Source organism: Marmota marmota, unplaced genomic scaffold (assembly GCF_001458135.2).
Source record: "Marmota marmota marmota unplaced genomic scaffold, marMar, whole genome shotgun sequence".
NCBI lineage: Eukaryota > Metazoa > Chordata > Mammalia > Rodentia > Sciuridae > Marmota > Marmota marmota.
Genome location: NW_026000037.1, coordinates 33,543,251 through 33,569,182, shown reverse-complemented (window position 1 = coordinate 33,569,182; position 25,932 = coordinate 33,543,251). Strand labels below are relative to the sequence as shown.

The following is a 25,932-nucleotide window of genomic DNA, read 5'->3' as shown; positions in this document are numbered from 1 at the left end:
GGGGGGGGGGGGGGAATACACACACACACACACACATCTTTATTTTATTTTATTATGTGGCGCTGAGTGTTGAACCTATTGGCTCACTAGGCGAACATTCAACCTCTAAGCTACAACCCCAGCCCTCTCTTTAATCTTTATAGCCATTCTTTCACTATGTTCTTGCTTGTATCTGTATACTGTATGTGTCTATATGGTTTTTTCTTCTCTTATTTTCTGAAGTAGATGTGTGATAAAAAAGCCATAGTGCGTTCTTTTTTTTCATTCGTAATATCACTGTGCTTGAATACTGTAGGTATCTGTTTGTTCATTCCCTTTATATATGATTTGCTTGTTTATTTCTTCCTTGTTTACTATCCAGGAATTATATATACTCCAGTCTGGCAAAAATGACCATGTCTGATTAATTTTTAAAAAATATCTTGGAAGTTTCTTTGACATACAGTTTTGTGCTATATTTTTAACATGTATATGATTATTTGTTATATTTGAGTGTTTTTGTAGTTGAATTATTTGATAATTTCTGAAAATTAGGTATTAATATGAAATAAAGTGATAAGGTTTTCCCTTTGAATTGATAGGATTTAACTATTATTAAAATCGTATTATTCCCATAAAGCAGACTTAGAAGAGTCTTATTTCTTCTTTGTGTTTCAGTTACATTTAAATAAGTAATATTTACATAAGTCATATCTCCCTTTAAGCATGTCTCAGTATATTGAACATTTTAACTCAACTTCCATTATGAGCATATAGATAGGTTATGTGACTACATAAATTATTTGGAATAAATGATATAAATTGTATTGAAAATTGATCTCAGAATTCTGAGTGTCCCTGCTATTTTTCTTTAATGTTTCTGTTTGTAGTAGAGAGTACTGGAGAGTATAGTGTATACAATACATAATTTTTCTTCTCAAAGACTTTGCATTCTAATAAATAAAGGAGACTTGAACATAAATAACTAGAGTTCAGTAAATGGTAGAAGAAAATAAAACATGGGAAAAGAATATGTCATATTAGGTATTTTCTAAAGGATATGATAGCTAAGCTGGATCTTAAAACTGGTAGAAAATGTCAGGGGGAGATTTGGGAAAAGGAGATTTTAAGCTGAGCAGATTACAGAGGAGAGAGTCAAAGCAGTGGATGATTCAAGAGTCTCTAGTGGTCTTGCATAGGAGGGAAGAAAGAGGGAGGGAGAGAGAGGCGGTGGGGGTGGGGAGAGACAGAGAGAGAGAGAAAGTGCGTGTGTTCGTGCGCAAACCCAGTTGGCAGTTGTCTGGACTCTCCAGAATTGGATTTGATGATCATAGAGCACCCCGTCCCAGACATGACTGTGTTTTCTGATGTTTTTATAACAATTCCTGGGTCATAGATTTTACAATGCTCAATTTAGAAAAAAACAGAGGCTCAGAGGAGTTATGTCACCCAGGGTCTCATGACAAGATGTTATTAGAGCTAGGATTCAAATCAAATGTTCAATCAGACTTATGTATTTCCTCTCTTAACAAAACTAGAGAATCAGGATAAACCTTGGGAATGTTACCAAAGTAGTTGTTTTCTTGGATTAGGGAGTAATATCATAGAGAAACGGTAGCCAGTTGGGAGACTATTTTATTGATTCAGGCAAGTGTGATATGAACTTGAATTTGGGTTGGTAACAATAGAGTCAAGATTGTGTAATTAAAGGTGGATAATAAGAAAACGTAATTTCACACTTACATGCTAGAAAGTTATGATGTCCTCAATGAGTGACTCAGCTAAGCCAACAGCCATGTGATTTAAAGAGGGTGGGAATCACCAGCAGGCCAGAATTAGGTGGTATAGTACTAAAGTTATTTGTGAAGACTTAAAGCATGAACTAATAAACTTAAATTATAATTCAGATCAAAGAAATGAGCACAGAATTATAAACTTGAGGCCAAGCTAAACATCTGGGTACATGATGAACAGTGTGTGGAAGGAGTAATGAGTAAAGGATGATGGTGCAAACCATTGCCATGGCCTCTTGTCCCCCTCACCTTCCTCATAGTTGTGCTAACTGTTATGAGTTGAATTGTGTCTTCTTCTAAAATGATAGACTGAAATCCTAATCCCTAGTAGTACAAGACGTGACCTTATTTGGAGATGGGATCTGCACAAACTTTAACTAGATTATGGAAGTAATTAAAGTGAGGTCATTTGGGTTGGCTCTAATCCAGTATGACAGGTGTCCTTATAAAAAGTAGAAATTTGGACTCAGAGACATTTATAGAAGAAGACTATATGAAGACGTGGAAGAATGCCATCTGTAAGTCAAGGAATGCCTGAGGGTACCAGAAGCCTAGAGAGGCTTGTAACAGATCCTCCTTCGCAGCCCTTGGAAGGAACCAGTAGTGCCAATGCCTTGATCTTGCACCTCTAACCTCAGAGCTCTGAGGTAATGTGTTTCTTTTGAATAAGTTACCCAATTTGTGGTACTTTGTTACAGAAGCCCAAGGAAATTAATATACAAGCAATCATAGTGGTTTGAGTGTACTTCCTTCCCTTGGCCTCTGCAACTAGTGGTGGTTGACTGTCTCCTGATCTTGCTAGTTATTGCATGCTACAACATCCCTTGCTGGCCAACCTTGTCTCTGCCCCTGTAAATCAATTCTTTCTAAAGAACTTCAATTGAGTAGGCCTTCTTTTTGTTTCAAAACCTTGTTGATCATTTAAACTCTTAAGTTTAGCTTTTTGACGAACTGCCAAACTGTCTTTCAAAGATATTGCACTTTACCACAAGTTATGGTATATAATATTTTTCACTGTATTTTGGCTCAAAATATATTCTTATTTTTATCATAAAGAAATGTAGAGGGGTCTTTCTCAATTTCTAAGAATATTGTACTCTGATAAACTGACATCTAAAGTGAGTTTAGCTATTTTTTTAAAATTATTATTTCTGCTGGTTCATGCTCATTGTGTTATGTTTCCTTGTGTGCTTGATTATCTTTGACTATATGCTTATCCTGATAGTTGAAAAATTATTTATATGAGTAACATAGGAACTTTTTTGTTTCTGCCAGATAGCCTGGTATACTACTTTGCTGGTTAGATAACTTGACTTATCTAATATTATGACATTTTGGGAAAATAATTTTCTTTATGAAATAAGTAGAGCATTAAAAAAAACTGTTGATATAGTATCAAGGCTTAATAGCTAGTAGCAAATTATTCAACCAAAATTTATTGAATGCATGTAATTTACCAAATATTATTCTAGGTGTTAAGAGTTATAGAAGTGAACAAATGCAGTAATTCTCTCTCATATGGTTTTGCTTACCTGTTTTTATTTATTCTCGTTGGCAGTAGTTTGAAAATATTAAGTGGAAAATTTCAGAAATAAACAGTATGTAAGTTTAAATTGCTGGCCATTTTGAGTGGCATGATGTAATCTCTCACTGTCCTGCTACATTTGGGAATTGAGTTAACTCTTTGTCCCAAGTATATGCCATCTGTGTATACTTAACAGCCATATTTACTGGTTGTCATATTTATCATACTATTGTGATGTCACTGAGTGTGTTCAGAACTTTTAATTTATTTAATAATGTCTCTAATGAACAGAGAAGTGATGCTGGCAATTTGGATAGGCCAAAGAGAAGCTGTAAAGTGTTTCTTTTAAGTGAAAGGTGAAAGTTTCTCACTTAAAACAAGAAAAAAAAATCATTGTGAGGTTGTTAAGATCAGCAATAAGAACAAATCTTCCAGGCTGGGGTGTAGCTGAGTAATAGATTGCTTGTTTGGTATGTGCAAGAGCTGGGTTCAGTCCCCAGCTTCCCAGAACAAAACAAAGCTAAACAAAACAAAACAACCCCCCTGCCCTGTCCTGCAAACAAATTTCAATTTCATGAAATTGTGAAGAAAAAAGAAATTCAAGCTGGGTGTGCTGTTGTACCTTACACTGCAAGTTATGACCATGATGTGTGATAAGTGCTTGTTAAGCTGGAAAAAGCATTAAATTTATAAGGCTTAGTACTATTTGTGATTTACTTTTAAGGTGACATTTGCTGCTACCATCCTAATACCCTTTCCTGAGACTAAAGTTGTTATAGTGTTTTTGTTCTTTTTGCATTTAGTTGGCTTCATGCAAATCTGATCATTGAAGTGTTTTCTACATAGGAAAATTATGTTACATTTACATAAAAAAGGAAAATTTGTTGCTTCTTTCAGTTTAGTTGATTAGAGGTTACAATTGGAAACTATAAATTAATTAAAGCCAAAGCTGTCAATAACAATATATTGGTCTACAATGATGGGCAAATCTGCAGTGTACAGATGTCTGCATGAGAAGTACAGTATGACATCATCTTCCTTTCCATCTCTACTCAAACATGTAGAGCTTTTTCTCTAAAAATTTACTCTGTGTTCTCTACCCATTAAAATATTTTGTGGAAGTATTGTACTCTGTGGAGCAGTGGTAATTGAAGACAATTTTCTGTAAGTATCTTTTGTTCTGTAAGCCAAAACTTGGGCCCAGGGACTTTGTCTTTTAATAGGGGAGTTTCTTGGCATTCTTGCTTAGAATGAACCCCTGACATGATGTAACACTAACCTTTGATGTGATGCTTTATTTCAGTAAGGTGTGTACTTTGTCCTTAAAAGAATCAAGCAGCCCTGAAGGTTCACATCTTCAGAGACTAACTCACAGTCAAAGAAGCTGTGATTTAGCTAATTTAAAAAAGCCTAACCATAGAAATATATATATTTTATATAATATATTATATATATATATATATAATCCACCACCACCCCCCCGCCCCGCCATGGGATAATCACTAAACTCTTTAATTTGCTGTGAGTATAGCCCAAGGTGCCTGTTTTGGTTGGTTCTTGATACTTGACAAACTCTGCAAAACTTAGTGATTTCAAACAATGACAGTATGTAGTTTGTTCATGAGTCTGCAGCTTGGAAGGGTTCATTTGTCATGTCGGTCTTTTTATCATTTGGTGTGGTGTTATGCTTTAGATTAGTGTTCCCCAAAAGTTCATGTGTGAGACAGTGCAAGAAGGTTTAGAGTTGAAATGATTGGCTAGTGATAGCCTTTACCCACTCAGTGAATTAATCCACTCATAGGGATTAACTGCATGGTAACTGTTAGCAGGTAGAGTGTGGCTAGCGGAGGTGGGTCCCTGAGGCATGTATCTTGTCCTTGTTGAGCAGAGTTTCCCCTTTGGTGCCTGATGTGATGTCTTAAGCTGCTTCCCTTCACCTCACTCTTCCACCATGATGTTCTGTCTCATCTGTCATCTGTCCTGAGGAATGGAGCTGGCTGTCTGTGGATAAAACCTCTGAAACTGGGAGCCCCCAAGTAAACTTTTCTTTCTCTACAATTGTTCTTTTCAGATCTTTTGTTCACAATAGTGAAAAAAGCCAACTATACCATATGGCTCCACGGTGAATGCTTGCTCATGCACAAGTGATGGTTAAATTTTGGTCCAAATACCTATGTTTGGACTTTCAGTGAGGCCTTGGTTTCTTCACAGGGTCGTGCCTGGGTTCTCAGGGTGAGAAGAAGGAGACGGTGAGTTAGGATGGGACCCACTTTTATTTTGTTACAGCTTATTTTTAGAAGTCACACAGTATTACTTCCACGGCATTTTATTCCTTGATAGAAAGGCCTGCTCTATTTAAGTTGGAGGGGAAATGTCTGTGCCTCTGGATGAGATAGGTGCAAGCTAAAGACTGAAAATATTGTTGTGATCACTTTTGGAAAATATTGTCTGTTTTTACACTACTGGGTTACCTCTTATCTTAGTTGTTTTATATTGCTATAACAAAATACCACAGGCTAAATAATTTGTAAAGAAAAGAAATTTGTTGTATCAGTTCTGGAGGCTAGAAAGTCCGATAACAAGAGTCTGGCATCTAGTAGGACCTTCTTGCTCTGTCATAACATGGTAGAAGCATTCCACAGAGAGAGAGAGCATATTAGTACAAGAAGGTAGCAGCAAGAGACAGACAATGAAACTAAATGTGCTTTTATAAGAGTCCACTTTGGCTAAAATTAACCCACTCTCTCGATAATAACCTTAATTCATTCATGAGAATAGAGCCCTTGTGGCCTAATCAGTTCTTAAAGGCCTTCCCTCTTAGTACTGTGACAATGGTAATTCAATTTCAACATGAGTTTTAGAGGTAACATTCAAATTATAGTACCTATATTCTCATACTTTTGGCCTCAGATTGTTCTGTTTGTGAAGTCAAAGTGCTGAATATTTAAATGTGGAGAGTAGAAGACAGGATAGAGATTGAAATTTTCCTGTGGTTAATAGTTCTTTCATTTATATTTTCTTTATGATTGTATATTTTTCTGCAACTCTTATCCATTGGGAGCAGGGTTAAAATGGCAAAACTCAACATTTTATGTCATGCTAGCTATATCAAAATGTGGTATGATACATTGCATTAGGGTTCAAGTCTCAGTTTTGCTACGTTCTGGTTGTGTGACATTGAGATAGGTATTTAACCTCTTGAATTTGTTTATCTAAAAAGTCATGGTGATGATAATTCTCTCATAGATTTGGCTTATAAAACACAGAAATATAACTCTTAATTTTGGAGGCTGAAAGTCCAAGATTGGGCAGCCCCATTTGTCTGGCCTCTTATGAAGATCTCTGGCTACAACACAACATGACCTGGCAACATAGTTAGGAGAGACAGAAGGAGGTAAAGCTCACATGGCAAGATAGGAAGCAGGAAACCAGTGAAATCAGGCTTGTCCTTTTATGGCAACCCACGCTCATTGAATGAATCTACTCCTAGGAGACCTGAAGCACTGCCATGAGACAGCATTATCGCACTCAGGAGTTTAGAGCCCATGACTTCATTACCTTTCACCAAACCCACCTCTCAAAGGTTCTGCCACTTCACCATCAATAAACTAAGAACCAGGCTTCCAGCATTTGAACTTTGGAGGACCAACTCCAAACCAAAGCAGAGATTTTATATGTAAAGGGAGAAACCTCTGTGACTAGGAAATGCAATTGTCTCAGCCATTGTATTTAGGCTAGTTATTGAAAGTATGTGACTTAAGATGTTAAATTTATTGTGATAAATGTTGTAGGTGCCAAGTAATTCTGGATCACTTGTATTTGTTTTCTTGGGCCCTAACAAAATACTAACAACTCTGTGGCTTGAACAACTGAAATTTATCTTCCCACAGTTCTGGATGCTGGAAGTCCAAGATCAAAGTGTCAGTAGACTTGCTTATTTCTGAGGGCTTTCTCTGTGGTTTGTAGATGGTTACCTTCTTGCTCACATGGTACTCAATTTCATGTGTGCAAGCATCCCACCCATCTGTGTGTGCACACTTTCTGTTGTAAGGATAGCATTCAAATTGGATTAGGGCCCATCCCCATGGCCTCATTGTAACTTAATTACCTCTTTGAAATCCTTTTCTCCAAATACAGTATCAGTCTGTGGTTCAGGACATTAGGGATTCAACATAAGAATTTTGGGGAACACAATTCAGTATATATCATCACTACTATACGTAAGTGATTTTTAGGGCTTATTATATTCAGCTGTGGACCTCTACTGATCTTTTGTGCTGTTGTACTTTTAGGGTCATTTTCTATTTTTTTCCATTATAACAATGTTGCTATGAATAGTTTTATAAAGAATTTTTGTTCATCTTTTAAATTTCTCTAGAGTTCATTATTTGTGTAACAGGGTAGAATTACTAGATTGTATTGAATAGAATATCTGGTTTTAGTAGATATTATTAAATCACTCAACAAAAATGGTTATACCAAGTTATTTTCTCCTGAAAGTATAAGAGAATTCTTTTTTCACTGTTTCTCATGTTAAACTTAATATTGTTATACTTAAAAACAAAAATTCTGATTGATGTGACTCTCATAGGGTTGGTTTAATATGCATTGTTCTACTCATTGTTGACATTGGGCATCTCTTTATGAATTTATTAGCCATTGAAAGTTTCCTCGTCTGCAAATTACTTTCTCATATCTTTTGCCTTATTTTTCTTTTAGGTCATTTACTTCTTTTCTTATTGGTTTATAAGACAGTTTTTCTCCCTTACATCATTGGCTGTTATTCCACTATTACTTAGATTTTGGAGTGAGATGTTTTTTCCAGTTTGTAGACTGACTTTTCCACTTTGTTTATGAGTTTGTTTTTAAATTTATATATATTTATATATAAATTTATATATATTTAATATATATATATTTTTTTTCTTCATGTTGAGTTTCATGTTAGTTGTGTATTTTGTATTTTTTCTCAAATTTTGTCTTTTTCACCTAACCTTACACACACTACAACTTCTAACAAATATATATTATATGTGTCACTGATAGTTTTAAATGTCTTCTGAGTCATTGAAGAATCATTGATTATCTGCATATGGATTGTGTAGTCTGTTCTCTATTCCTACTGTGCCAACACTGGTTATTTTCTGGCTTGCTTATAATTTGTATCTTCATTACAAAATTTGTGCTATACCAAAGTGGAGGTAAACTCCATCCTCCCAATCATCATTACTTACAGTTTGGTGACTGAGGCGAGGTGTACAAATTCACCAAGGTTCAAAATTTAGGGTGATTATTGAAACTAGAGTGGTCCAGTGACACATCCCCTGGAAACTTGTTAGATTTGCAGTCTTAGGCCCTCCTCTAAATCTGCTGAATGAGAATGTGAGGGGTCCAGGAGGGAGGCTAATCGGTTTTAACAAGCCCTACTGGCCATCTGAAGCAGTATGTGAAGGGCCATCCTACAGCATTTTCTGAATTTCATATAGTTCTCTAAAAGGAAAATGTGATATTTATAATTTTAGACAGTCTACTTGGGTTGCTGGAGTAAGTCATAGCGCTTTTCCATAGCTCTTGTTTTCCTGTGCTGGGGAAATGAAGAGGATGTGGGTAAGGCTAGAAGAGTGTTGGGAAAGGGGAGGTTGTCTGATCCTTTTCACTCTTCCTGGAAGCACATATTAACCTTCACTTCTTTTCACTTCTTGTCTACTCCAGACTGCTGGAGTTGAGCAGCCTTCTTGATGTGTACATTGAATTGGTGTCCTTAATTTCAAAGTAAAATTACTGTATTAACTATTTACCTGTATGAAATGTTTGACTTTAAAGAGGATAAAAAGAAATGTGAGGTGTGGTTCCCACTCATATGCTTGAGCATGATGGAACCTTGGGTTCAAATTCGGGCTCTGAACTTGACTTGAGCAGTTATTGTTGGCAGAGTTTCTAATCTCTCTGCATTTCATTTTCCTTTGTTGTAAAATGAAGGCAACACCTACTGTGCATTTCTTACTGGGATGTTCAGGGCATTAAATGAAGTAATGTATATGAAGCACTTTAAACATAATAGGCACTCAGTGACTGGTAGCTGGATGCTATTATCGTTATAATAATCATCATCTAGTTATTTCTGTATTTGAACATCACACTTGACTCTACAGGGCATACTATATTATGGTCTAGGTGACACTTTTCAGGAATTGCTTTCCTGGCTCTGTGATGATTCTATCACCGTGGATAATTTAATTAGCCCTTGCCTGCTGAGCTCTGTGGCTGTGGCACTCAGGAAGAGATATGTTGTGTAGGAAAGACCAGGGCTTTGGAGTCAGACAGATCTTGATCTGTCATTACTCCAATAGTCCCTAGCTAATACACCTGGGCAAGTTGCTTAGCTTTTCTTCCTCTATTTTTCTTATCACTAAAAAAAGAACATGTACCTTGAAAGGTCATTTTAGGGATTAAATGAGAATATATTTAAAGTACTAAGCTCATAGTAGGCATACAGTATTTTTTTGCAATAAATATTTCCTTGTCCTCGCTCTCTTTTCACATTACAGAATTTAGTGTTTGTGTTATCTCTGATTAATGTTGAATTTTCTTACCCTTTTTATTCTAGGAGACCAAGAAGCTAAATGACTTACTTGCATCATACTACTGGAAAAGGAATAATCTAACAAAATCACATTTATCTAGAGTTTGTGATTCCTAGGCCAACATTTATAGAGTTTTTGGTGTGTTTATGAAAATCATATTTTTACTGTGATAAAATATACATAACAGAATTTACCATTTTAACCATTTTTTAAATGTACTATCCAGTGGTATTGAGTGTATTCACATTGTCTTGGAACCGTAGCTGTATTTTTCAATCTGGGTTTTGGAATAGTATGTGAAAATTTATTTCATTTGTTCTGTTTGCTTGCCCATATATTGCAAAACACTCTCATTTGCAGACAACAGAAACATTAGAGATTAGAGCTGGTTTAAGCAGAAGGGAGTTTATTAAGGACTAATAGTTTATAGGACTGTTGAGAAGGCAGAAGGAATAGACAGTAGATTGAGCTTCTAGGAACAACTCTACAACTTTCAGGTGGATAAAAGCTGAAAATACATTGTTAGCTAAGTTGGGTCTAAAATAATTGGCTAATGTGTAGGTAATTATTTCTCAAATTTCATGAGGGAGCTGTGCCCGTCTCTTGTGTATGTATCATAGTGCCCTGTTTAAGTTTAGAAGCTGCTGAATGAGGACCTTTGACTTTTGCTACTGACCCCAGAAGGATCATCACCTTACCTGTTGTCATGGCTCGTTTTACTTGTTTTTGGGTGGTATCTCTTCTTGCTTCCTTTTTCCTTTGAGTCTCCTAGGAGTGTTTCTGTTTGAGAAACCAAGGGCGCATGAAGATCCTGAGTTATAGTGGTGGCTAGCCTTAGCTTTCTAGCCACTGGCATGTTGTATATTCTTTTACAAAGAAGCTGAGTGGACATTGAGTACAAATACTGTGTACGTCATAGCTTTCAAAAAAGGAAAAGACTAAAGGGACATATTGATTTAGCACCTTTGTCCCCATGAAAGAGGATAGTTTCAAGAGAAGAAAATGAAAATGTCAGTCCAGCAGTGTTGATAGGAGATAAATTTTATATTAAAGGGGAACCCCCCTGCCACATTTTGTGGGAGAAGCCCAATATTTAAAATATTGTAAATGTTCTAAGGGCCCTTGTGTTTATTTATCTTATAGTAAATACATGTAGTTTATTAGTATACATCACACTATATCTTTTTTCTTTCTTCCTCTGCATGTGTTTGTGTGTGTGTGTGTGTGTGTGTGTGTGTGTATTGAACCCAGGACCTCACTTATGCTAAGTAAAACCTTTACCATTAAGCTCTATTCCCAGCCACTCTGTAACTTTTTAAACTTTACTTTGTGTTTTTACAGTTATAAATAATGTATACTCTCTAGTTGAAGTGATATCTTAAAACCAAGTCATGCAGAAATTTCTTAATGTAAATAATTTGTATTGTTTTGGATACATTCATAGTAGGGGTGAAGGTGGGGTGGTGTTGGAACGAGGATAACATTATCCATGAAGCATAGTGTCTACTTTGAAAGTTATTCCCTATTTTAGTATTATCTAGACCAGTGCTGTCAAATAGAAATACTTGAATTGATCATGTTAACAACAAAAAGGTTGCTATATAGCTAATTATTTCTTAGATTTCATATTGTTAGCAGATATCAGAACCTTGTATATGTCTTTATAGCCAGTGTGTGCATTTTCAAGTTTTAAAATATCAAATATAGGAATTATGGTTTTAATGCAAGTTTCTAATGCTCCAAAATATATCTGTCAAACACACAATGTAGATTTCCATTTAGCTCAGTCTTAAAATTTGCATTTATAACAGTTTTTGTGCCTTGTGAAGTTTGCCTTGTGAAGAAGCAAGAGGCCTGATACTCTGTCAGTAAAACTGTCTCATAGGTATGATTCAAACAGTTTTATTAGCAACATATGGGGTATGAAGGAGCCACAGAGGGGAGTGTAGAGTGTGAGGGTGCTGGTCTGTCTTTTTTGGCATGTAATTATATCAGTCCTCATGCCTGGTGTTATTTGTTGCTGCCTAGGGAATATAGAAAAATAACGTATAATGTAGTGAAACAAAATCAGAATAAATTACAATTATTGAGTTTGTAGAATCGTTAGAATGAAAGATATATTTTTCCAAACCTAAATTTTGTTTTGGCATTTTAAATTTCATTCAGTCTTTTAAATTAAAACTCAGGTTTTCATTAATTTTGATATTTGAACTAACTTAACACAATGAACACAGAGCTGAGTTTCACAGATGGGGAAGAAACTTATTTTTCCCTATTGTGACAATATATATTCTATTTAGTTAGTTTTACTAAGTATAATTTTTCAAGAGTTATTTTAGCCTTTATGTGATTATATTATGCTTATTATTAGATGCTATATGGAGGACAATATCAAACACAGCCTGTGGGTTTATAGAATTTAATTCTATAAAAGCACTCACATGTCCATGATGTTTAAACAGTTGGTGGTTGGAATAATAAGATATATGTTTCAGCAAAGCAGTTACCTCTGGAAAGGAGGTGGGAAATGGGATCAAGGGAGAGCTTCTCAGTAGCTTCAAATGTAAGACATTCCCCCCCCCTGCTCGCCAAACTTTTCTTTCAACTAAGATTAATTGATTGCCAGACATGTTTACTCATTTTTTAAATTTACTTACTTATTGCAATATGATGCAACCCAGGGTTTCCCTTGTGCTAGGAAAGTGCTCAACCATTGAGTTGCTTCCCCAGCCTACGGTCAGAGACTTAAACCTGAGATTCAGGGTGAGGCAAAGGTAGTAGAATGGTTTGCTTCATCTTTCTTTCCTAGAGTTATTACCTGGCTTGCTTGCTGTAGTTTCATAAGTGAAAGTGAATAAATTTCCAACAATTGAGGGAAACAGAGGAGGTTGGGAAGGCATTCTGGAACAAGTACAAGTAGACAAAATTACTGAAATGTTTTTTAAACTTCATCCCAGTTCTTCTCTCTACTTCAAGTACTAGGTTAAATCTAAGTGTGTACGTTATTGTATACTCTGAAATACTTAAAACTTTCATAGGTGATTTCCCAATATTTAGGAAATTTACTGGGTGGCAGAATTTCTTTACTCTAGATTTACATTTGGCTTTAGGCTGTTCTCTGAAAGACCCAGGCCTCTGCAAAGGATAATTCTTAAACTCTTTAATCCCAAAATGGCTAGCCTGGTTCCTTCTGTATGTTGGTAAAATAATATCGGTAAGTCCAGCTGTTCACCATTTAGATTGTAATGATTAAAAAAGTAGCATGGATTATACATTTGCTTTAGCGTGTGAACAGATAGGGTCACACTTCAAATGCTTTTCAAATGTATGTGACTGCTGTTATGTGTTATGACTCAATTTATCTAACAGCTATTTTATGGAATTACTTTATTTGTAGAATATACCATACTCTACCTACCTATGAAAGTCAGGTTGCAAAGTTTAATTATATCCTGTGGAAGAAAGAAATGCAGTTTGGGACTTTTGTTTTACTTGAAAAAAAAATAAGAATTAGAATTGTATAATGGGGGAGACTTTAGACGTAAAAAGGGAAAATGTTGATTACTTACAATCTGTACTTAGAGAAAGTGAACTCTGTTAAAAGAAATTACCTCAGTAGTTATAATCAAATTTATTATTTATTTAAACCTCTATTTTCTGTCAGATTTTTAAAAAGGTAAGTATATTTTATCTGATTTGAATTTAAACTCTGTTTTTATGGGTAGATGATAAATAAGGTAAAGTCCTACCTAAATAGATAATTAATTTTTAGATTATGTTGACATGTACAACTAAGTATATTCATTAAAGTTCAGAGGATTATTGAAATAAGTGATATTATAGTATTAAAAACCTATTAAACATTTTGATAGTGCATGGTTATAGTACATAATCCTATGTAGTATAAAATAATGATTAATGATTATTGCTTTTATTTGTAAAGCTCTATATGTTTGTGTATAGTTATAATGCTTTCCAAGCATAATTATTTATGTTTTTTACATATACTATTTAATTTTTTATCACAACCATTTTGGAAATAGATGGGATAGGTGGAATTTCTTTTTTCTAAAGAAAGAAATTTAGTAACTTAATAATGAAATGGTTTTTTCATGGGTAGAATTGAACTGTAAAAAACTAGGGCTCCTGACTTCTGAATTAGTGATTTTTCTTACAGGACCTTAGTCGGAATCAGGAAAACTTGGATTTTTCTGGTCACAGTATGTGCTTTTTGGTTGTTTTGTTTTGGCATGTTTCCAGCATTTGGAAAGCAAAGAAGAACCAATTCAGTCATTGTGGTAACTGGTATTTCTGACCATCGATTTCAGGGATAGGATAAAATTTGACCCAAATGACACTTTTGGATTTATTAACATTTTATAATGTCCCTCCTACTCCATCTACATCCCCTCCCCACAAAAAAGAGTTAAGAATTTGACATGACCCACACTTGTGAAAGTAGGGCAAAAGGTGATTGGCATAAATAGAAACTGTTTCCTTCCTTTTCTTCTCTTTGAAGACCTGCCTTAAGCTAGATCCTGAGAGCTGAAAGATACCTAAGGGGGTTTTACTCAGCTCCTTCCATTATGGTTTTTCGAATTATTGTTTTAAAATGATCTTTTGGGAATTTACTATACTTTTAAATTGATTTAACTGAGTATTTATTTAGATAAAAAATCAGTTAGTATTAATTATGTGAGGAATTCCCCCCCCCCAAAAAAAAAGACATTTGTAGAAGTCTCTGGCCTTTTAAAAGGAGTGTTTACTTATTAAACATATCATAATGATGTTATTTACCAATTCATAGTACTCTGTAACTTGCTCATACAAAGACTACCATGACTTGCCTCTCTGTTATTCAGGCTGCTATTATAATTACACCATCAACTCAGTGGCTTAGACAACAGGTATTTATTTCTTAACAATTTTGGATGCTGTGGAGTCCAAGATAAACGTACTAGCACCTCTCTTGTCTGTTGATGGCTCACCTTCTCTTTGTACTCTCACATATCAGTGAGAGCAGAGAGAAGCCAGACTTTCCTGATACCATCACTTGGGGGATTGGGCTACAGCATAGGAATTTGGTGGGATGCAGATACTCAGTCTATAGCACTGCAATAGTTAACAAATTATTCAAATGCCTTATTTAGGACAGTGGAATTAATTGTAATCATACGTTTAGATCACTATTAGGGTAACTCACTTTGTTCTTTTTTTTTGTCTTTCAGTTGCAGCAAAGTTTAACTTCCATGTATTTTATTACTTATATGTGTCTTTTGGGAGATTGTGAAATACCAAAGTCCTGTTTCTCCTGTGGAAGTATTGAAAATCCTAAGAAGCTTTCTTGAGATAAAGTTTGTCCCCCTTCAATTATTAAATGTGCTTTTTTCTTATCTGTGAATTTCACCTTCAGTTTACTGGCAACTGCTTTTTCGTGGTAGGATCACAGAATAGTGATTAACTCCTTGCGATCTGGCTTTGGTCCCACCTCTGTACTGGAACTGTGCTCTTGAAGGTCACTGGTGACCACATTCTAGCCAAATGTAGAGTTTTTTTTTCTCTCAGTTCTCAATCTCCTTGACATGCTAATGCTACATGACCTTGGCTTTTCAGTTACATGAATACTTTCCTTTGGGTTTTTGCTTTGAACTCTACTGCCCACTCTTCTTCCTGTAATACCTGTCTCATAGGTATTACAAAGGTGGGTTTTGTCTTTTTCCGTTGCTAGGCATTTACTTATTGCATTTTGAATCTTAAAACTTTAGTTCTTGCTTTGCATTTGAGTCAGAGATAAATTATCATTTATTATAACTCTCAGGCTGGTTAGATATTGCTGGCAATTCTCAGGGCTTCACGTTATTGCCCATCACTGAAAGTTTAGTCTTTCATTTTGATCAGTTTTTAGGTAGATACCCTTTCACCTCAGAACAGACTTCAAATCATCTCCTTCACAGTCTATTATCTCTTGAAATTCAGATTTTGTATTAAAGAAGCATATTTTTAGTGCTTTGACATTTGTTAGTGTCCCTCATGCTGTCTCCCTTCTCTCGAAATGCCTTTAATGTCCTTGAAACTTTCTTGAAAATGTTTCTTAAAAATTTCCCATGCTCTTTATTCCCATCTCTTCCTTAAAGTGATTTATAGCTTACTAAACACTTTTAAATGTATTTACTTTTCTGTTTAAAACCCAGTGCAATACATTTGTGAATTAGGGAGGTTGGAGTTTATTTTCCCAATTTGTAGGTCAGGAAATGGGTTCTGAGGGAAGAAGTGACTTGCCTGAGGTATCCTTGCTAGTTAAGTGAAGAGTCATGACTAAAGCCAGGGTAATGTGATTCTAAGACTAAACAGTACCTGTGCCACAAACAGGTGACTGTTGTAATTTCCTATTAAAACATATTTTAGCTTCTACTCCTCTCCTTTAACTAACTACTTACATTGTTAGATTAACATTCATAAAGCCAGTTACAGTAGTAGCTATTGTGGATTGATGCAATGTCTCAGCCACTGTGCTAGATATAAACTAATTCTCAAACTACTGGGCAAGGTACATAACTGCTATATCAATCAGTAAGAAAATTTTGGGGATAAACAAATTGAGGCTTATAGAAATTAAATACTTCCTAGTCATTAATTGTGGTGGGTGATAGGTGGTAGTGATTCAAAGTCTTCCTCCTGACCTCTAGTTCTTTCTTACAACCATGTTCTGCTATTTATCAAATTCTTGATGTTATTCCTCTTTCTAAGAACTTTCTGTGGCTTCCTGTTGTCTACTTAACCCCATTAACACCCCTTATTGACCTTTCAGGACCCTCAGTAATTTATTCATAACTCTCCATCATTTTTTTCGATAACCATTCTCAGTGAACTCTCTGCTTTTGTCCATGTTGCCTTCTCTCACAGACTATTTTTAGTCCTACTTTTTCTTCTTCTTGGCTCATGTTGTTTTCTCCATGTATGGAATTATTTTACCTCAACTTGTCTACCTATCACTAGCTAGCTCTTTACCTTCTCTTCATCCCAGCACTTCCCAAGCCCTTAGAGCATACAGGGTGCCATGGTAGGAGCCATGAATTTAGAATGTATGGGCTGTGGTGGGGAGGTCAGCAGTTAATGGAAGGGGCAATACCAGATTCCTCACTGTGATTTGAGAGCTTTGGCAGAGGGAGGTATGCACAGATTGCTATGGCAGCACTCAAGAGGATGTGATTCATTTTATCTGAATGATAGAGGAAGACATGATGGAGGGCTGACATTTGAGCTGTAGTCTTGATGTAGGAGGTCTCCAGGTAGAGACGAGGTGGGAGGAGGGCATTCTGGAAAGAGAAAATATTGCAAGTATAGAAGAATGAAATCACAAGTGCTACTCTATGTTGTGTGAATATAAAAGGCAGTTGTTGCAGGCCTGTGGAAAGTGATGTGTGGCTGCCAGTAGGCTCAGGGACTGCCCTCTCTTGGTTGAGTCATCCCAGCCCAAGGTCTGGTGTTTGATCTTACACTTTCAGACAACGGATGTGCTGGGCCCACTGGGAGTGGGCCTCTCTCAGCAGTGGGTTCTTATTAACCATGCTCTTAGAAATGATATACAGGTGTCTGAATCTATATGAATGCTTATCAATATATTAATTTCCATCGAGAAATTCAACTATCAAGCAGATCAGATTATTTGATATGGCAGATCTTTACATGGTTTCTCTATAGACAGGCTTCTTATACATGTGGAAGTCAGTTATTAAGAAATATAACTGTCAAGTTGACCTAGCATTTGTGACTAGTACACTGTCTTGATTTTGGCAAGAAACATGAGAAGCCACATTGCCAGAGACATTTCTGTTGATCACAGAAAGAAATCCAGGAGGGATATTTGTTTTGAAAAAGTATCTCTCAGCTGAGTTAGCTTGAAGCCATCTTACCCACTACAGGAATAGCTTTGCCAAAGAAGCCAGATTATTCAGGTCAGCTCACCCAGGATTTCTGTAGCTTAGCTTCATCTTGTCAACATTTGCCCTTGTTAACAATTCCTTCCACTCCCCTTTCCCATACCTTCTGATTGATGCACTCTCCCTTTAGATATGTTGAGACATTTTGCCAAAAGAAGTCTTAAGGCCTGGAGAAGCACAGGGACTTCCTTATCAGTGATTTGATCTGGTTTGTTTTTATTTTAATTCCACATGGGATTTACTTTCAGTCACATGGGACCAAAATCAGGGAATAGTGAATAGCTTCATGAAGCCAAGAGTGTGAGATTTATTGCTGGTGGAATGTGGGAAGTAAGGATAGAAAGGAAAGTTTGGATGAGATTGTGAAGGACTGTGTGTCATACTCAAGAGTTTTGAATTTCAGAGTACATGCAGCTCAGTTCTCTTTTATACCCCTAGTAATGTCTTCTTTTAGTTTTTAAAGTTTTGTTATTATCTGTATCAAAACATTAATATCCTGTAATATAGGGTATATAGTGGATATTGACTTTCAGAGGATATGTAAGAGATTGTCTTTTTTAGATCCTTTGTATTTTTAGAAACAAATACTAGATATTCTTATCTACATTTTAAAATAAGAGGTAGGAGGTTCAAACGCTCAAGTTCTGCTTCTAACTCTTGTTTCTTGGTTCAGGTTGTTTCCATAGCTGCTGCTTTTATTTTCCATTGTTATTTTTTTTTTTTGGGGGCGGGGTATGTACTGGAGATTAGGGCACTCAGCAACTGAGCCACATCCCCAGACCTATTTTGTATTTTATTTAGAGACGGGGTCTCACTGAGTTGCTTAGTGCTTTGCTTTTGCTAAGGCTGGCTTTGAACTTGTGATCCTCCTGCCTCAGCCTCCAGAGCTGCTGGGATTATAGATGTGTGCCACATGCCTGGCTCTCAGTGTTCTTAGACAAGGTATTGCTTTTTATTTTATTAGTTAATGGTTCTTTTTTATATTATTATGTAATTTTTCTATCATGATGCTTCTGTTGTATACAACAATATCTCTTGTATTAATTGTCATTTTTTTCTTCCTAGGCAGCTTATCAGATCTTTATTTTTAGGTAGACCTCATATTTATTTATTTTGTCTTTTGTACTACCTAGTACAGTTGAATTTTAAGTGATACTTAAGACAAGAATGCCATTTTCAAAGTCTAGTCCTCTAGATGAGGAAATTGAGGTCTGGGGAAGCGATAATTCGTGCTGTACTTTTCCATAGAGCACATGACTAGTATAGCCACCATCAGGACTCAGATATAATGATACTAGGTCCAGATACCTTTGTATTATATAAACTTGGTCCCTATTTGCCGAGTGATATATTTTACACAGGGATGAAAGGGATACTCAATGACTTATATCAATGTATAGTATTCAAAAACACTATATTAAAACAAATTAGCAGCATTTCTTGTTAGTACTAGGAAGAATACAGTTTTAAATGTCTTTGATCTTATTCAGTGAGGTGAAAACTAGAGTGAAAGAGCAATGTAGGGAAGGGAGCTCATATAATGAAAACTTGGTGCTTTCCTGTCAAGCAATGTATAGGTGCCTTACATGTGTTGCCTCATCTATTGATGGTTCTATGGAGTGATTTTAGTCATACACATTTTGCTGATGAGGAAACCGAGACTCCCAGAGTTGAAGCAGTCTTCCAGCTAGAATCAGAAATGCATCGTGAGCCCAAGTTTATGACTACAAGACCATTCTCTTTCAATTACTCTTCATTTGTTCTTTTTAGATATATATGACAGTAGAGTATAATTCTGACATATTATCCATACAGGGGATGTAACTTATTCTAATTAGGATCCCATTCTTACAGTTGTACATGATGTGGAGTTTCACTGGTCTTGTATTCATATATGGACATAGAAAGTTATGTCCAATTTATTCTCCTTCTTTTCCTAATCCCATTCCCTCATCTCTTCCCTATTGTGTGTTAACATCCACATCAAAGAGAACATTTGGACTTTTGTTTTTGGGGATTGGCTTATCATTTCATTCTTCTTTATGGCTGAGTAACATTCCATTGTGTATATGTACCACACTTTCTTATCCATTCATCTGTTGGAGCACATTTAGTTTGGTTCTATAGCTTAGCTATTCTGAATTGAGCTGCTATAAACATTGATGTGGCTGTGTTACTATAGTATACTGATTTTAAGTCCTTTGGGTATATAACAAGGAGTGGGATAACTGGGTTTTCCATTCCAAGTTTTCTGAGGAATCTCCATACTGCTTTCCAGAGTGATTGTGCCAATTTGCAGTTGCACAAGCAATGTATGAATGTACCTTTTCCACCACATCCTTGCCAATATTTATTGTTACGTATATTCCTGATAATTACCATTCTGCTGGAGTGAGATGAAATCTCAGTGTATTTTAATTTGCATTTCTCTAATTGCTGGAGATGTTGAATGTTTTTTCATATATTTGTTGACTATTTGTATTTCCTCTTCTGTGAAGTGCCTGTTTGGTTCCTTTCCCATTTATTGATTGGGTGGTGGTTGTTGTTGTTGTTGTTGTTGTTATTATTATTATTATTATTTGGTGTTTTTTGTGAGTTCTTTGTGTATCTTGGAGATTAATGCTGTATTTGAGGTACATGTAATAAAGATTTTCTCCCGTTCTTTTGGCTCTCTTTTCATATTCTTGATTGTTTCCTTTGCTGTGAAGAAGCTTTTTAGTGTAATACCATTCCATTTATTATTCTTGATTTTACTTCTTGTACTTGTCTTGTTGAGGAAGTTGGTTCATAAGCTGACACAGTGGAGAGTTGGTCCTATATTTCGTTTGGGAGGTGGAAGTCTCAGATTTTATGCCTAGGTTGTTTATCCACTTTGAGTTGAGTTTTGTGCAGGATGAGAATATAGATTAAATTTCATTCAACTACCCATGGATTGCCAGTTTTCCCAGCACCATTTGTTGAAGAGGCTGTCTTTTCTCCAATGTATGTTTATGGTGCCTTTGTCTAGTATGAGACAACTGTATTTATGTGGGTTTGCCCCTGTGTCTTCTGTCCTGTTTCATTGGTCTTCATGTCTGTTTCTGTGTAAATTCCATGGCATTTTGGTAACTCTGGCTTTGTAGTATAATTTAAGGTGTGGTATTGTTTTGCCACCTGCTTCACTTTTTCGGTTAAGAACTGCTTTGGCTATTTACTGGGCCTCTTATTTTTCCAAATGAATCTCATGACTGCCTTTTCTATTTCTATGAAGAACATTATTGGAGTTTTATTTGGAATTGCATTAAATCTGTATAGTGCTTTTCGTAGTGTGACCCTTTGACAATATTAGTTCTACTTATTCAAGAACATGGGAGATGCTCTCAACTTCTAAGGTCTTCTTCAATTTCTTTCTTTAGTGTTTTGTAGTTTTGATTGTAGAGGTCTTTCACCTTTTTTGTTAGATTGATTCCCAAGGGTTTTTTTTTTTTAAGGCTATTTTGAATGGGACAGTTTTCCTAATTTCTCTTTCAGTTGATTCATCATTAGTATATAGGAACAAAATTGATTTATGAGTTTTGATTTTTATATCCTGCTACTTTGCTGAATTTGTTTATGAGTTCTAGAAACTTTCTGGTAGATATTTCTTGGGGGTCTTCTAAATATAGAATCATATTTTCGGCAGTTGGGGATAATTTGAGCTCTTCTATTTGTATCCCGTTACTTTCTTTTTTTTTTGCTTAATTGTTCTGGTAGGGTTTCAAGGACACTGATGAATAGAAGTGGTGAAAGAGGGCATCCCTGTCTTATATCAGTTTTTAGAGAGAATGCTTCCAATTTTTCTTCATTTAGAATAATGAAATTCTTAGCAAATACAAAAAAAAAAAATAGAGACAATACCTTGCATTCTATCAGATAATAATGGAATGAAATTAAAAATCAATAATAAAAAATAGAGGGCTGGGGTTGTAGCGTGGTTACCTAGCATGTGTGAGGCACTGGGTTGATCCTAAGCACCACATAAAAATAAATAAAATAAAGGTATTGTGTCCATCTACAACTAAAAAAAGAAACTATTCTAACACATGGAGACTAAAAATAATACACCATTGAATGACCAATGAATAGCTGAAGAAACCAGGGATGAAATAAAATAATATGTAGAGGTAAATGAGAATTGTAACACAACATATCAAAATCTCTGGGACACTATGAATGTGGTTCTAAGAGGAAAGCTCATTGCATTGAGTTCATTCATTAAAAGAATAGAAAGTCACCAAATAAATAACCTAACATTACATCTCAAAGCCCTGGAAAAAGAGGAACAAACCAACACCAAAAGCATTAGAACACAGAAACAATTAAAATCAGAGCTGAAATCAATGAAATTGTAACAAATGCACAAACAAAAAGATTTTAAAAAATCAACAAAACAAAAAGTTTTTTTTTTTTTTTTTTTTTGTTTCAACAAGCTAACAAAAAAAAAAAAAGAGAAAGAAAAAACTCAAATTACTAAAATTTGTGATGAAAAAATCACCATGGACATGACTGAAATACAAATCAGAAACTATTTTGAAAATATATACTCCAATAATATATCAATCAATTTCTAGAGTCATAATACTTACCCAAACTGATTTAGGAGGACATAGAAAATTTAAACGGATCAATTTCAAGCAATGAAATTGAAGACACCATCAAAAGCCTACCAACAAAATAAAGCCCAGGACCAGATGGATTCTCAGCTGAGTTCTACCAGACCTCAAAGAAGGATTAACACCAATCCTTCTCAAATTATTCCATGAAATAGAAAAGGAGGGAACCCTTCCAAACTCATTCTGTGAAGCTAGTATCATCCTGATACTAAAACCTTACAAAGACACATCAAGGAAAGAAAACTTCAGACCAGTATCCTTGATGAACATAGATGCAGAAATTCTTAATAACACACTGGCAAATTGCATAGAAAAACATATTAAAAAGATAGTGCAACATGATCAAGTGGGATTCATCCCAGGGATACAAGGTTGGTTCAACATACAAAATCAATAAATGTAATTCATCACATCAATAGACTGAAAGACAAGAATCACATGCTCAACACTCTAGAAAATTAGGGATAATAGGAACATACCTCAGCATTGTAAAAGCTGTATATGCTAAACCCAAGGACAATATCAATTATGCTTCATTCTTAGAGCAACAGCCTTTTAGAACAGCAACTTTAATATCAGGTACTATGCTTGCCTGCCTAATGAGGAGCATCAGCCATGTCCCATTGTCTTTGACAACTGTGTTGAATTTTGGTGCCCAACTGGGATATCACTTACTGAGTTATGTACATTTTCTAACTATAGTTAATGGCTTATTTTTGTGACCTTTTATTGTATCTTGTATCATTGTTTCCATTTCCATTCTGTGGGAGAACAATACCAGAGTTAAAAGCTCATTTACCTCATTCCTGCTTCTACCTACAATTTCACTTTCCATTTTGTTAGTGCTTCTCCTTTTTTCTCTTTCTCCTTCATCCTTCATTGTTAGTACTGAGAGAAAATGGGATGTTGCTTATATCTGTGGTACCTGAACATGTCATCTTCACTCCCTAACCCTCAAATTATATGTAGGTATGAAGAATCATGGGGAAAAAAAGTAATGCATAATCACATTGTCTTCTGATAAAATACTTTTACAAAATGACAAGATCTATGCAATTCCTAACTTTCATAAAATTCATCATTCATATTTATAAAATCTGTGATTTGGTGCTAAATGTACTTATAATTTTGAAGAATGGTTTAAAATACTTTTGAATCTCCTCCCTAAGAGCTTTCAACACTGTATAAATAGTATTTTTTATCATTTCCCTTTGAATACCTGCAGTTTTCATCATTTTTGAGAATGCTTACCACTTTCTTGCAAGGCATATCTGGAGACTTAGCTAACAAATGCCATTAAATACATGAGTTTCGAAAAGCAACTGAGGGAAATTACACTTAACCTTTACAAAGAGTTGTTATTTGGGCTGTCCTCTGAATCAGAACAAAAATAGATGTAAACCAAGGATGTGTATCAATGTACATATTTTTAAACATATGTGTGTGCATGTGTGTATACTGGTTTGTCTAGTAATTTTTAAAATTTCAATATCATCTTCTCATTCCCTGAAATTAAGAATATTTCTGGTAAATAGTTCATTGTAGTCTGGTGATTTCCATAACTGTGCTCCTTTAGTTAAGTTCTTAGGGATCATCTCTTAAAAGGAACAACACAATGAAGAATTAGACCTGTGGCATTTGATTGAATGTTTTCATAGGAGAAAATATGCTAAGAAGGCATTAGAATTTCCCTCTTATGCCAAAAAGTCCATTAAACTGTTATTTAGGTCATCTGGAAGGAGGTAACTCAAGGGACTATCCTGACATAGAAGGTATTGGATAACAAGAAAACAGAGTGAGGGAGGATAGTTTTTCCTAGAATGAGAAGTATAGTAACTTTTCTAAGTAGAAGAGCTTAAACCCTGTTGAGTTGCCATTTTTCATTTATTTAGATTTTGCTTTTTGTGTAATTAAATGCTGGAATCAGATGGCAATTTCTTTTTTTTTCTAAATCCCTTATCTACTGTATGAATTAAATGTTTAACATTTGTAAGTGGTATTTATATTGTATTCATTCTTTCAGATTTTAAATTTCACATGATCATTGCCTTTTATCACGTTTTATAATTATATAGCACATACTTTTTCTTATTAAGAGTGTGATGACTTTCACATAAGATGTTTAAGGCATTTTAATATTTATTTTATTTCTTCTAAATAGTGGGCACTAGTTACTGGTTGAATCAGTGAGTAAATAAATGATTAAAAAGTACAGAGATACATTTGTGATTTGCTGTTCTGAATCATATTCATGATTTTAATCATGTTTCCCTACCAAGTTCTTAAAATACAGATTTATGTTAACTATACAATCAATAAGAAAAGGTTGAAAATTTTAAAACACGAATTCTGCTACACATAAATAATCACTGTAATTTGGGACATCACTTTGTACATTTTTTTCTTTCTGCTTTCTACACTCACACCCACACCTGCATATGCCTACACACATACATTTATTTACAGATGAAGAAATAAAAATTATAGGGATAAGACCATCTTACCTACTATTTTTGCTTAAGTAATAGTACTTGATTTTGACAGAAGTAAGAGAAATTAAAGTGAAATCAAAGGAATTATAGTAATTAACTAAGTGATCTTTTACAATAAGAAATCCCTATGTGATTTCACTAAAGTTGAATAAAAAATTATGAAAAATTATTAAGAGCTCAGGATCGTTATATTTAAAATATGAACTGTTTTCATATCATTTATTTCCTACAATGCAAAGTAAGATGCTATCATATTTTTTCTAACCACTAATTTTTATTATATTAATTTTATACTTTGTTAAGCTGTATAACATTTACATTCTAATTTGTGATTTTCACATTTAGTTTTTCTTTTGTATTTAAGAGCATTTGGTGCCTCTCTTTTTTTTTTTTTTTTTTAAATAACTACTTTTTCTTTTTTTATCATTGTAAATTGTCTTGGGAAGTGGTCCCTTAAAAATTCTATTCTGAGAGACTGATGTTCCTAAACAGGTACCATATTTTCTTTTAGAAGAATTTCTTTTGATCAGTAGACAGAGACACACCAAATTCTGTAGAGTAATATCAAGTTGACCTCTGTAACTTGATTAGAAAGTAACAATTTGCATTTTAGTTTTAAGCGTAATCCTTGAAATATATTTTCGTATGTTAGTTGTATATTTTAGAATGAGCTGTGGATTTCTTGTCCCTGGATAGCAAAACCCCAGAATGTTGGTAATTCTCAAAAAGAGTCAGTACTAAATCCAGCTGGATTTAAAAGCAGAAGTCAGTGGTAATGATCTCTCAGGACTTTCAGAGGCTAATGGAAATGCTACTTCTGGTATACCTGCTGGCATCCACTGATTGCAGTCTTATTTTCAGAAGCTGAGAAGAGGAAGAGCTCATCTTCTTTGGGGAACCTGTAGACTGTAGGAACAATTCTTTCTAATTTTCACCTACTAGAATATAGTATACCTTCTTAGTTTACTTTTCTTTGCATTCAGTTATG

General features: G+C 35.0%; 1 protein-coding gene across 3 annotated transcripts in view; it reads left to right on the top strand.

The window, feature by feature from the left end:
• The window catches only part of Gtdc1 (glycosyltransferase like domain containing 1), a 369,992-nt gene that overhangs the window by 30,853 nt on the left and 313,207 nt on the right, over positions 1–25,932 (top strand). The gene's annotated exons all lie outside the window — the stretch shown is intronic.